Source organism: Lampetra fluviatilis, chromosome 33 (genome assembly GCF_964198595.1).
Source record: "Lampetra fluviatilis chromosome 33, kcLamFluv1.1, whole genome shotgun sequence".
NCBI classification, from domain to species: Eukaryota; Metazoa; Chordata; class Hyperoartia; order Petromyzontiformes; family Petromyzontidae; genus Lampetra; species Lampetra fluviatilis.
Window position 1 is genome coordinate 6,351,689 of NC_136307.1, and position 13,093 is coordinate 6,364,781.

A 13,093-nucleotide genomic window follows, 5' to 3' on the forward strand; every position below is an offset into this window, starting at 1 on the left:
GGCGACATTCCCCGGACACTTCGAAATTTCTCCTGCATGGTGTCCATCCCACATCCTAGGTCGCTTCCTCCACCCCCACCAACCTCCCAGTAATAAATGAATCTCTGACCGTTAACAACGTGCAGCCTCGAATGGTGAATGACTCCATGTACTGGATTCTCGAGGATTGAGAAACCGATCTGAAACTACCATGTTCGGAACTCAATTTAAACTGTTAGGTTCCCGAAGAAGCTGCCAGCAGCAAGTAGAGAAAAACGTCGGACATCGTGCGGAACGGCACGCGGTACGACAAACCAGAGCGCTCATTCGTAACAAATTTCACTCCAATAGTCAAAACGCAACATTAACGCGCCATTTGGATGAATTAAAAAAACAATTGACTCTCACACGCACGATTCCATTCAGTATCTTGGTCCAAAAACCCATATTCAACGATGAATAAATTAATCGTCAAATGCCTTGTAATGATAGGGGCAATTCCTGTTCAAGGTTTAAAGTCTCTGGCAAGCAGCTGTGACCGGCAAATAAGGAAAATCGAGTCAAAATAAATTTGCAAGAAAATTGAAAGCAAAAATAAATTGGAGGCTCACACATAGAGTTCAACAAATGAAAATATATCAGCTGACCATCTTGCCAGTAAACATGGCGATGTGTGGCCACCGCTTGCCCAACGTGCCCGTGTTTACTGGGATTCCACTCTCTAACTGTTGTAAATGTTGCCCGGCATCCTGTACCACGATGCTGTGTATCTGAGATTAATCCCTGACAGAGCCTTACGTTCAGCATTTCAGCGTCGACATTTCATTAACATAGGCGCTGACGTGGGGAAATTAATTTCTGCGGTGAATGATCAAAACCGCTGTTAACTTCTGCATAAAGTCATTAACGCGATCACATTTTACAATTGTCCACGAATCGAGCTAGTACATGACCAGATCTAGGTGACGAAGAAAAAGCTTGCGTACGCATTAATTCTCTTTCACGTTTTTCAACATGTGTTTGTCCTCGGAAGTATTTCATTTGCAATAACAACCAGCAGCGCTCATGCCAGGCGCGCTGGGAGTAGGATGTCCCTCGGCTGCTCTCAGACAGCGGGGCTCGGATAGCAGCTCCGCCAGGGAGGGTGCGGGCAACTATTTGGTCAGTAAGTCCCTAACAGCGGCACAACGTTACACTAAAAATTCAATTCAAATTGCGTTCATCTTTAAGAGCTTTATCGTGCCGCTCACCCCCGCCCCGTCACCGAGAGTCATGACAGACAGACGGAAAGTGTTCACAAAAAAATATAAAAACAATGCCGCTACAGTCTCTCTCTCTGCGAACCATAATCCTGGCGGTGGCCTCAACTTCCCCCGTGCATCCCAGCATCGCCGTTTCCCCACCACCACCACGGGCCCCTCCTCGCTCCCCACGGGACGCGGCTGAGGCCTCCGTGTCAAACGAGCAGTCCTTCCTGCTCGGCTTTTTTCCGAAAGTTTGACCTGCGACCCCCCCCCCCCTTGGAATGCTGCGCATTGTTCTTCACTCCCTTGCAGCCGCAGGCACGGGGGCCGCGCGGCTAATTAACGGTGACGAGCAGGCGAGAGTTGGCGGCGGTCGGGAGTTTCCTCTGGCTCCGGGTGTCGCATTGGATGTTGTTTGCGAGCTCGCGTGTGTGTGTGTGTACAGGCGCTCGCGAGCACGTGTGTAATCCGTACGTAAACACTCTATGGAGGACGACGTACGTACGAGAGAATTGGCACGGTTGACAGCTTTGGTATTGTGCCGTCAAGGTTTTGAACGACTCACGGTAACGTGATGTTACAATAAGTGTTTGATTAAAAAGAAGTAAATGAAATGGCTGTGATGAAGGGGCACTAAGTTTTGTTTGCTTTGGCCTCGCGAGCCTTGCTTCTTTCACGCCAACACGAACTCTCTCGCTGGATTCACGAACGCAGCGTGAAAGTGAGTCCAACTCCCGTGCCACCAACGTGACTTCGATTCTCGTACTGCTGTGAATTTGAGACCCGTAGTGAATATAAACGCCAACATCATACATCCTATATCAATACGAACGGCTAAACAACAAACGATAAATAACAAGAAATCAAAATGTAAACAACATTGAATATAGAACTTAATTTATATAAATATACATCCATAGAAGATAAGATTTACAGCAAGGCACATTTTTATCCGTGAAATGGGGTAATAGGTCAAAAGAGACTGCTGTATATTAACAACAGCCAAGCAAGGGTAGAAGGAAAGTGCTACGATCAAGAACTTTAGAGGCAAGGATTGGCAGCTCGCATAGATTTGCAAAACTCCCAAACAAAAGATATTCGAGCTGGGAAAACTGCTCCATTAATTGGCTTAGATTTGTAATCGACGACTTTTTTCGTGGTTCGTATATTCAGGCCACTTTAAAATTTCAGCCGCCACAATATCTTTCCCTCGCGAAGGCTGGAAACCTCCCTGACAAGCCACGCCCAGCATCACGCAGCTGATGACGTTGGATGACGTAACCAAGGCCCGCTCGTCACCTCCCATCTAGCGGCACACGTGGGAACGGATATGATTCATTTGCACAAGTTTTTTTCATTGAATGTCCTGATCAGATTAGTCGGGTAATTAAATGGATTAATGAGTAGCGTAATGGATTACTTCAAAGATGAGACAGTGCAGCTCTCAGCAGCCAAGTGATGGCAATGCAGCAGGTGGTTCTAGCCCATCTGCACGGACATTCAAGGGCTATCCCCTCATACGTGTCCATGGTAGGTTTTTTTCAAGCTACTCCGATTACCTCACACGCGAAGCAAAACCTTCATTATTTTCACGACGACATTGGCCAAACATAACCATGCTGTAGGGGCCTCTTGAAACAAAAAAAGAGTCTTGAAGCATGGAGAGGTTTTTCCGATAATTTCTTTAAAGTGACATCATTATTTTTTTACCCTAGACTGGACCTAAATCATATCGTACTGCAGTGTAGTATGGCATTTGGAATCCTAAGCAGCTGAAATTAAATGGGGTATGGTTTGGGCAGCTCACGTTTCATCCCCATGAGTGGCCACTTGAACCCGGCAAGGGATCGAACTCGGGTCACCCAGTTCATATTGCAGTGCCCTAAATGCCACACGTACACATACAGTATCGCATACGTGTACACACACGCAAACACACGCGTATGGTGTGTGTGTATATGCGGAGAGTGGTAGGATAGCGGTTAGCGCGCTGCGCTTACGAACCCGGCAACCCGAGTTCGATTCCCGCTCATGGCCAACACCGGTGACAATTATTTGAACCTGTCCTGGGCCTCCCCTAGGTCAACTCAGCCTCAAATGAGTACCTGGTGCAGTGTGTAAACATCAGCAGTGGGGAGATAAAGGCGATCGGGTGTGGTGCTGGCCACACACCCCTTTGTGTGCCGTGCTGGTCTTCATCGGTGCTCGCAAACAGCACTTGCCCCAACAGTGTGTTACAAGCTATACGGGGGATCTTTGTCTTTGTATATATACATACAGGACACATAGTAGAGGGTATGCATAGACCATAATGTATAATCACAGAGGTTGAAATGGAAAAGTAGAAAACACAGAACGGAACGTTTTACCTGTGGCTACATCACGGAAAGGGGAGTAGAGTCAAGGACACAATGCATGGAAATTGGAAAATGAACGGGAAAGGGAAGAGAAGAGAGATGATGAGAAATACGAGGAAACTGATGCTAAAGAAACGGAAAAAACGGGAGCAAAGGATCAGGAAAGATGAGGATGGGGAGGGAGAGGCGACAGGAGGAGGGCCTGAACGCTGCCGCACGGAGCAGTGTTTGTTTTCACAGAGGGCGGCGAGAAGACGAGATGGATTCCGAGTAGGGGTGGCCACGCAGAGGTCGCGTGATTTACGGGGGCATGAGCTCATTTCGGAACGGAGATTTGACCTGCATCCGACGTTCACTGCCGTTTCCCCTCCTCGGTATAGGAATGGGAATCTTTCTGAAAATTACCGGCAAACATGTTTAGTGTTCTGAGAAGTTCCGGTACAGCATTCCATCGCTCGCCACTGCACTACCGCTCACCAAACATAGCATAACACAAACACGCCATGTTACTCACCAACTCACACGCACACCAACTTGTGCACATACAGATCAACCCATACGCACACACACAGCACACACAAGCAAAGACAAAGACCCTCCATGAGGGTTTAACAGACTATTGCAGCAAGTGCTGTTAGCGAGCACCTATGAAAGTCGGCAATGCACACAGGGGATGGGTGGCCTGCACTACACCCGGCCGCCTTTGTCTCCCCAGTGCTGATGTTTGCACACCGGAGCAGGTACGCATTTGAGGCTGAGTCGACCTAGGGGAGGCCCACGACTGCTTCAGATAATCGTGACTGGTGGTGGCCGTCAGCAGGAATTAAACTCAGGTGCCGGGTTCGTAGAGCACTGCACTAACCACTGCACTACCGCACCAAACTCATGTGTACACATACACACGCAAACTCATGTACACATACATATATATACACACACAAAGTCATTCGCACACACACACACACGAGTACACACCAAATAATGCACACACACTAACACACCAAATCACACAGACACCAACTCATTTGCACACACGCACTTGCACAGAACCACGCATTATGTACACAGACACCAACTCATATCCACACACACACTAACTCATACATACGTACAAAGACCCCCCATATATATAGCCTTAGCAGATTGTTGGGGCATGTGCTGTGAGTCAGCACGTACACACACGCGCGCGTACACACCAACTCATCAGAACACACACACCAACTCATCAGAGACAAAGATACACACCAACTCATCACGCACACAAAAACACACACCACCTCATCCACACACACACACCAACCCATCCGTGCATACACAGACACGAATCGACTCATCCAACTCATCTGCGCACACACACACACACCAACTCATATCCACACACCAACTCATCTGCACATACACACACACCAACTCATATCCACACGCAAACTCATCTGCACACACACACACACCAACTCATATCCACACGCAAACTCATCTGCACACACACACACACCAACTCATATCCACACACCAACTCATCTGCACATACACACACACCAACTCATATCCACACACCAACTCATCTGCACATACACACACACCAACTCATATCCACACACCAACTCATCTGCACATACACGCACTAACTCATATCCACACACCAACTCATCTGCGCATACACACACACCAACTCATATCCACACGCACACATCAACTCATCTGCGCATACACACACACCAACTCATATCCACACGCACACAGAAACTCATCTGCACATACACACACACCAACTCATATCCACACACCAACTCATCTGCGCGCACACACACACCAACTCATATCCACACACACACACACCAACTGAGATCCACACACCAACTCATATCCATACACACACACAAACTCATCTGCACATACACACACACGCACCAACTCATCCGCGCACATACACACACACACTCATACACACACACACTCATACACACACACACGCCTATCAACCAGCGCCATTGGCCCGCCTGGCCCCCACACGTACACGCCGCACAACTGTGTGGGTGCGTGGGCCACCTCTGCTGCTGCCGCTCTCTGTTTACACGAATGTAAAGCCGACGGGTCATAGCGCAGCACGGGCACGCGCACACGCGCACGCGCGCGGCAGATACAATCTGCCACGGGACGCACGTACACACACAGCCATTGGTTGTCGTCTATTAACCAGGTAACATGCTGCCCCCAAGATAAATATTTGTCCGGAAAGCTCACACGGCCGACGAACCTTTCTCTATATACGTGGAGGAGACGAGACACGGGATATTTGCGAATGCGGTGTTGTAGGCACGATCCCAGTAAAACGTGAACATGTTGGGTCAACGTTGGTTAGCGTTGGGGACAAACCTCAACCAATGTTGGGCCAACGTAAAGCAACGTTTGACCAAACGTCAATCATCCTTGGGCCAACGTTAACCAGCGTTTGACCAAACGTCAACCAACGTTTGGCCAAACGTCAATCATCCTTGGGCCAACATTAACCAGCGTTTGACCAAACGTCAACCAACGTTTGGCCAAACGTCAACCAACCTTTGGCCAACGTTAACCAGCGTTTGACCAAACGTCAACCAACGTTTGGCCAAACGTCAACCAACCTTTGGCCAACGTTAACCAGCGTTTGACCAAACGTCAACCAACGTTTGGCCAAACGTCAATCATCTTTGGGCCAACATTAACCAGCGTTTGACCAAACGTCAAGCAACGTTTGGCCAAACGTCAATCATCCTTGGGCCAACATTAACCAGCGTTTGACCAAACGTCAACCAACGTTTGGCCAAACGTCAACCAACCTTGGGCCAACGTCAACCAGCGTTTGATTGCGTGTTTATTGGGATTTTAGGGGTTTTTTTTGCATAGAATGGAAGAGTCCAAGAGTTTTAATGGCGTTTCTCTTGCCAATAAAATGTGGTAACCTGGCAGCATTCATTTAACAAGTCCCGATTCTGCTGATGAGACCTGAACAATGGGAACATGAGCGTACTTTGCGATCGTATTTCACAATTTTATACTGGTAGGAACACCTCCTGGTTACACCAGCCTACAGGGGATTATTGTGTCCGTCCGTCGTGCAGGGAGGGGCTGGGTGGGGAGGGAGGGGCTGGGTGGGGAGGGTGGGGCTGGGTGGGGAGGGAGGGGAGGGTGGGGAGGGGAGGTTGGGGAGGGGCTGGGTGGGGAGGGTGGGGCTGGGTGGGGAGGGTGGGGCTGGGTGGGGAGGGTGGGGTGGGGAGGGGCTGGGTGGAGAGGGTGGGGCTGGGTGGGGGGTGGGAGGGGTGGAGCTGGGTGGGGGGTGGGAGAGGAGGGGCTGGTCACCCCGTGGTGCCCTTATAAAACTCAACGTTTAACCTACTCACGCCGGCTTGTGCCCGCCCTCACAGTCGGGCATATTTGCAGAATACACCACACCGCCGTACTATTATTCCAGTGGGAATAGGGATTACTTAAATAGTTACTGAACTCCAGTTCACTCAACATGAGCCTGCCATAAGCATTTCAATCATTGTAACTTTACAACGTATAACGCTTATAACGCAAATGCTGTCAGTTACACAAGAAATAAAAACACGAGCTGCAGTACCGTCATGAAATAAAGCAGGAAAATTACGATACCACGTGTAAATATCTTATCTTATATTTATAGAGCGCTTTTATCCAAAGTGCTGTACAAGGGTTACGCGTGGTACAATTAGGGTAACACAAACTTACGTGGTGAATAAGTTTGGGGTATAATAGGGAGGGCGGTTAGTGGGTACCGGAATTACAGGGGTGCCTCGGGATGGAGGGAAGGATAGGCCAGAGAGAAGAGGTGGGGGGTCTTGAGGAAGCAGTGGAATCTTAATTTGGAGCTTTCGTGACTGCAGGAATTACCCTTTGGTTCTTTCGGTAAAGTCACGTATAAAGAGAAAATAATAAATTAAATACTAGCATACGACGTTTCGATTGCAACACAAGCAATCGTCATCATCAGGTATAAATGAAATAGAAACACAAATCTAGTATACTTAGAAATTGAATATAATACAACAGAGTCGGATAACATAACAGTCAACACCCTACCTGGTTGAAGCAGTGGAAACTAGACAAGGAGGGTTGTTGCTGAATGTGCAGGGGAAGTTTGTTCCAGTGAACGGGGGCAAGTAGGGAAAGGGAGCATAAGCGGGAGTGTGCACATGGAGAGGGGGGGACGGTTAGGAGTATATCCGAATATCATCTCAAACTTCCCGTAAACCCCGCGATTTCCGTGTGGCCACTCCCACTCTGAATCCCTCTCCCGACCTCCTGTGAAAACACACTCTGCTCTGTGCAGCAGCAGCATCAGTGCCCTGATGTAGCCTCTTCATCCCTATCCTCATCTGTCCTGACCATTTGATCCCATTTCTCTGTTCCTTTCCCATCCGTTTCCTCGCTTCTATTAGTTCTCTTCTCTCTTCCCTTTCCCGCCCCCCCCCCCCCCCTTTCAATGCAGCACATCCTTCATTATACTCAACTTACACACAATCTACACACTGCACCAGGCACTAATTTAAGACTGAGTTGACTTAGGGGAGGCACAGGACCGATTCAAATATTCACCACTAACGTTGACCATGAGCAGGAATCGATCTCGGGTCACCGGGTTTTCGTAGAGCAGTGCGATGACCACTGCAACACAAATATAACGATCCTCCGTATAGCCTTAACAGACTTTTGGGGCAAGTGCTGTTCGCGAGCACCTATGAAGGCTGCCACAGCACACGCACACACACACAGGGACACACATCAAAGGTTTGAAGAGGCCGAATGATGTATGTGTGTAATTAGACAAACAAAAGGCAATACATGATTGATGAGATATCTGGCTTGCAGCATGGTGGAGTAAGATTTTAATTATGAAATTGGCAAAGGTGGTTTGACACGGTTGGGAAACATAGTACACAAATACATAAAGCACACACACACACAAATGTGTAAAGAGCACACAGCCTCTGTATATCGTGTAAAAAATGATCAGCATTTCCTGAAGAACTGAATTGTGGTCCTCTTGACCTGTGTGACCGACTGACAGCGGCAGTGATGCAATGCTCACACAGCAGTTGGCATTGGTGACGATACAGTGCTGATGAGTTATACAAATGGCGAAACCGCTCCACAGTTGTCTCTCTCTGTACCGAAATCGGGTGAGTGCACTAACCACGGTGCCATCTTCCCCCCTACACAAAGACAGTGAGCATACACACAGTACATATAGACACAACGATACACAGCATCCACATACATGTTTGGCCACACATGTGGACACGTATTTACGTGCATACATACGTACACATGTATACACTACACAAAATACACACACATACCCTTACACAGATGTACACATGTATAAGACAAAGATCCCCGTATAGCCTTAGCAGACTGTTGGGTAAGGTGCTGTTAGCGAGCACCTATGAAGGCCGTAACTGTCCACAAGGGGGTGGGTGGCCAGCACCACTTCCGACTGCCTTTGTCTCCCCAGTAGCGATGTTTACACACCGCACCAGATACTCATTTGAGGCTGAGCCGACCTAGGGGAGTCCCATGACCAGTTCAAATAATCGTCACTGGTGTTGGCCGTGATCGGGAATCGAACCCGGGTCGCCGGGTTCGTAGCGCAGCGTGCTAACCACGACACTACCGCTCCCCACGTGCACACACACACACGTTTACACAGACGTCCACACACACACAAGTGCACACATAGTAACACGTGCAGGCATACACGTACACACTCACACATGCTTCACCGCCTTCCGATATAAATTTTTGACCCTACACACGACTCATTATGTTTTACTGCCTGACATCCAATATCCTGTGACAGCAGTTACGCAAATATTCCACATTACAAGCATTTTGAAATGTTTCAATAGGTGAACTATTGAAAACAGACCAAGACAAAGATCTCCCGCATAGCCTATAACAGACTGTTGGGGGGTCATCTATGAAGGCCGGAATGGCACGCGAGGGGGTGGGTGGCCAGCACCACGCCCGGCCGCCTTTGTCTCCCCAGTGCTGATGTTTGCACATTGTACCAGGTACTCACTGAAGGCCGAGTCGACCTAGGGGAGGCACAGCACAGGTTTAGATATTCGTCACCGATGTTGGCCGCGAGCGGGTAATCGAACTCGGGTCACCGGGTTCGTAGCGCAGTGCGCTAACCACTGCACCACTACTCCCCATAGGGGAACGATAGAAAACACGCACGCACGTGTGTGCACGGTACAGTCATTCACTCGTGCGCGCGCGTCTATGTACAAGTGCACACGCGTGTACATACACTGCACATACGTGGATGAGTGTGTACAGCTGCACGATCAGCGTCTGTGTGCATGGGGTCACGTGTACTCGTGCACACACTAGAGACGTGGAAATGAGTGCGCTCGTGCGCGTGCACACGCGCTAACCACGTGGGGCCAGCGGTGGGTGGCACAGTGGTTAGCGCTGCAGCTGCCCTACGAATTCAGCAAAGGGCCGAGTTCGATTCCCGCTCACGGCCAATGACGAATGCCAGCGAATATTAGCCTCCCCTATGTCGACTCGGCCTTAAATGAGTACCTGGTGCGATGTGTAAACAGCATCAGCACCGGGAAGACAAAGGCGGCCCCCGAGGCGCGGTGTTGGCCACCCCACCACCCCCTCTCGTGTGCCGCGTCGGCTTTAACAGAAGTGCTCGCTCACCACACTTGCCCTGAAAGTCTGTTATTGTCGTAGTGCGTGCGTGTGTACACGCACGCACCACTAACACATGCCGTACGTGTACGTGGACACCAGGAATGCGCGTCCCATTTGCACCCCCACTCAGCCACGCCACACCACTCCCACCCACCCAGCCACACCACTCCCCCCCTACCACACCACTCCGCCCCCCCGCCACCCCCCGCTACCCCCCGCCACACCATTCCCCTCCCCCGCCACACCACTCCCCCCCCTGCCACACCACCCCTCCCCCCTGCCACACCACTCCCTCCCCCTTGCCACACCACTCCCCCCCCCCTGCCACACCACTCCCCCCCTGCCACACCCCCCCCCCCTGCCACACCCCCCCTCCCACACCACTCCCCCCCCTGCCACACCACTCCCCCCCTGCCACACCACTCCCCCCCCCCACCACTCCCCCCCCTACCACACCACTCCCCCCCCCACCACACCACTCCCCCCCTCACCACTCCCCCCCCCTCCCACACCACTCCCCCCCCTGCCACACCACTCCCCCCCTGCCACACCACTCCCCCCCCTGCCACACCACTCCCCCCCCTTCCACACCACTCCCCCCCCTTCCACACCACTCCCCCCCCTCCCACACCACTCCCCCCCTCCCACACCACTCCCCCCCCTCCCACACCACTCCCCCCCCTGCCACACCACTCCCCCCCCTCCCACACCACTCCCCCCCCCCCCACACTACTCCCCCCCCTCCCACACCACTCCCCCCCCTCCCACACCACTCCCCCCCCTGCCACACCACTCCCCCCCCTGCCACACCACTCCCCCCCCTGCCACACCACTCCCCCCCCTGCCACACCACTCCCCCCCCTGCCACACCACTCCCCCCCCTGCCACACCACTCCCCCCCCTGCCACACCACTCCCCCCCCTGCCACACCACTCCCCCCCCTGCCACACCACTCCCCCCCCTGCCACACCACTCCCCCCCCTGCCACACCACTCCCCCCCCTGCCACACCACTCCCCCCCCTGCCACACCACTCCCCCCCCTGCCACACCACTCCCCCCCCTGCCACACCACTCCCCCCCCTGCCACACCACTCCCCCCCCTGCCACACCACTCCCCCCCCTGCCACACCACTCCCCCCCCTGCCACACCACTCCCCCCCCTGCCACACCACTCCCACCCCTGCCACACCACTCCCCCCCCTGCCACACCACTCCCCCCCCTGCCACACCACTCCCCCCCCTGCCACACCACTCCCCCCCCTGCCACACCACTCCCCCCCCTGCCACACCACTCCCCCCCCTGCCACACCACTCCCCCCCCTGCCACACCACTCCCCCCCCTGCCACACCACTCCCCCCCCTGCCACACCACTCCCCCCCCTGCCACACCACTCCCCCCCCTGCCACACCACTCCCCCCCCTGCCACACCACTCCCCCCCCTGCCACACCACTCCCCCCCCTGCCACACCACTCCCCCCCCTGCCACACCACTCCCCCCCCTGCCACACCACTCCCCCCCCTGCCACACCACTCCCCCCCCTGCCACACCACTCCCCCCCCTGCCACACCACTCCCCCCCCTGCCACACCACTCCCCCCCCTGCCACACCACTCCCCCCCCTGCCACACCACTCCCCCCCCTGCCACACCACTCCCCCCCCTGCCACACCACTCCCCCCCCTGCCACACCACTCCCCCCCCTGCCACACCACTCCCCCCCCTGCCACACCACTCCCCCCCCTGCCACACCACTCCCCCCCCTGCCACACCACTCCCCCCCCTGCCACACCACTCCCCCCCCTGCCACACCACTCCCCCCCCTGCCACACCACTCCCCCCCCTGCCACACCACTCCCCCCCCTGCCACACCACTCCCCCCCCTGCCACACCACTCCCCCCCCTGCCACACCACTCCCCCCCCTGCCACACCACTCCCCCCCCTGCCACACCACTCCCCCCCCTGCCACACCACTCCCCCCCCTGCCACACCACTCCCCCCCCTGCCACACCACTCCCCCCCCTGCCACACCACTCCCCCCCCTGCCACACCACTCCCCCCCCTGCCACACCACTCCCCCCCCTGCCACACCACTCCCCCCCCTGCCACACCACTCCCCCCCCTGCCACACCACTCCCCCCCCTGCCACACCACTCCCCCCCCTGCCACACCACTCCCCCCCCTGCCACACCACTCCCCCCCCTGCCACACCACTCCCCCCCCTGCCACACCACTCCCCCCCCTGCCACACCACTCCCCCCCCTGCCACACCACTCCCCCCCCTGCCACACCACTCCCCCCCCTGCCACACCACTCCCCCCCCTGCCACACCACTCCCCCCCCTGCCACACCACTCCCCCCCCTGCCACACCACTCCCCCCCCTGCCACACCACTCCCCCCCCTGCCACACCACTCCCCCCCCTGCCACACCACTCCCCCCCCTGCCACACCACTCCCCCCCCTGCCACACCACTCCCCCCCCTGCCACACCACTCCCCCCCCTGCCACACCACTCCCCCCCCTGCCACACCACTCCCCCCCCTGCCACACCACTCCCCCCCCTGCCACACCACTCCCCCCCCTGCCACACCACTCCCCCCCCTGCCACACCACTCCCCCCCCTGCCACACCACTCCCCCCCCTGCCACACCACTCCCCCCCCTGCCACACCACTCCCCCCCCTGCCACACCACTCCCCCCCCTGCCACACCACTCCCCCCCCTGCCACACCACTCCCCCCCCTGCCACACCACTCCCCCCCCTGCCACACCACTCCCCCCCCTGCCACACCACTCCCCC

The 13,093-nt window shown here is 54.5% G+C and overlaps 1 protein-coding gene across 1 annotated transcript in view; it reads right to left on the reverse strand.

The window, feature by feature from the left end:
• Positions 1-13,093, reverse strand: part of LOC144943992 (uncharacterized) — a 42,119-nt gene that overhangs the window by 12,256 nt on the left and 16,770 nt on the right. The window lies entirely within an intron of this gene.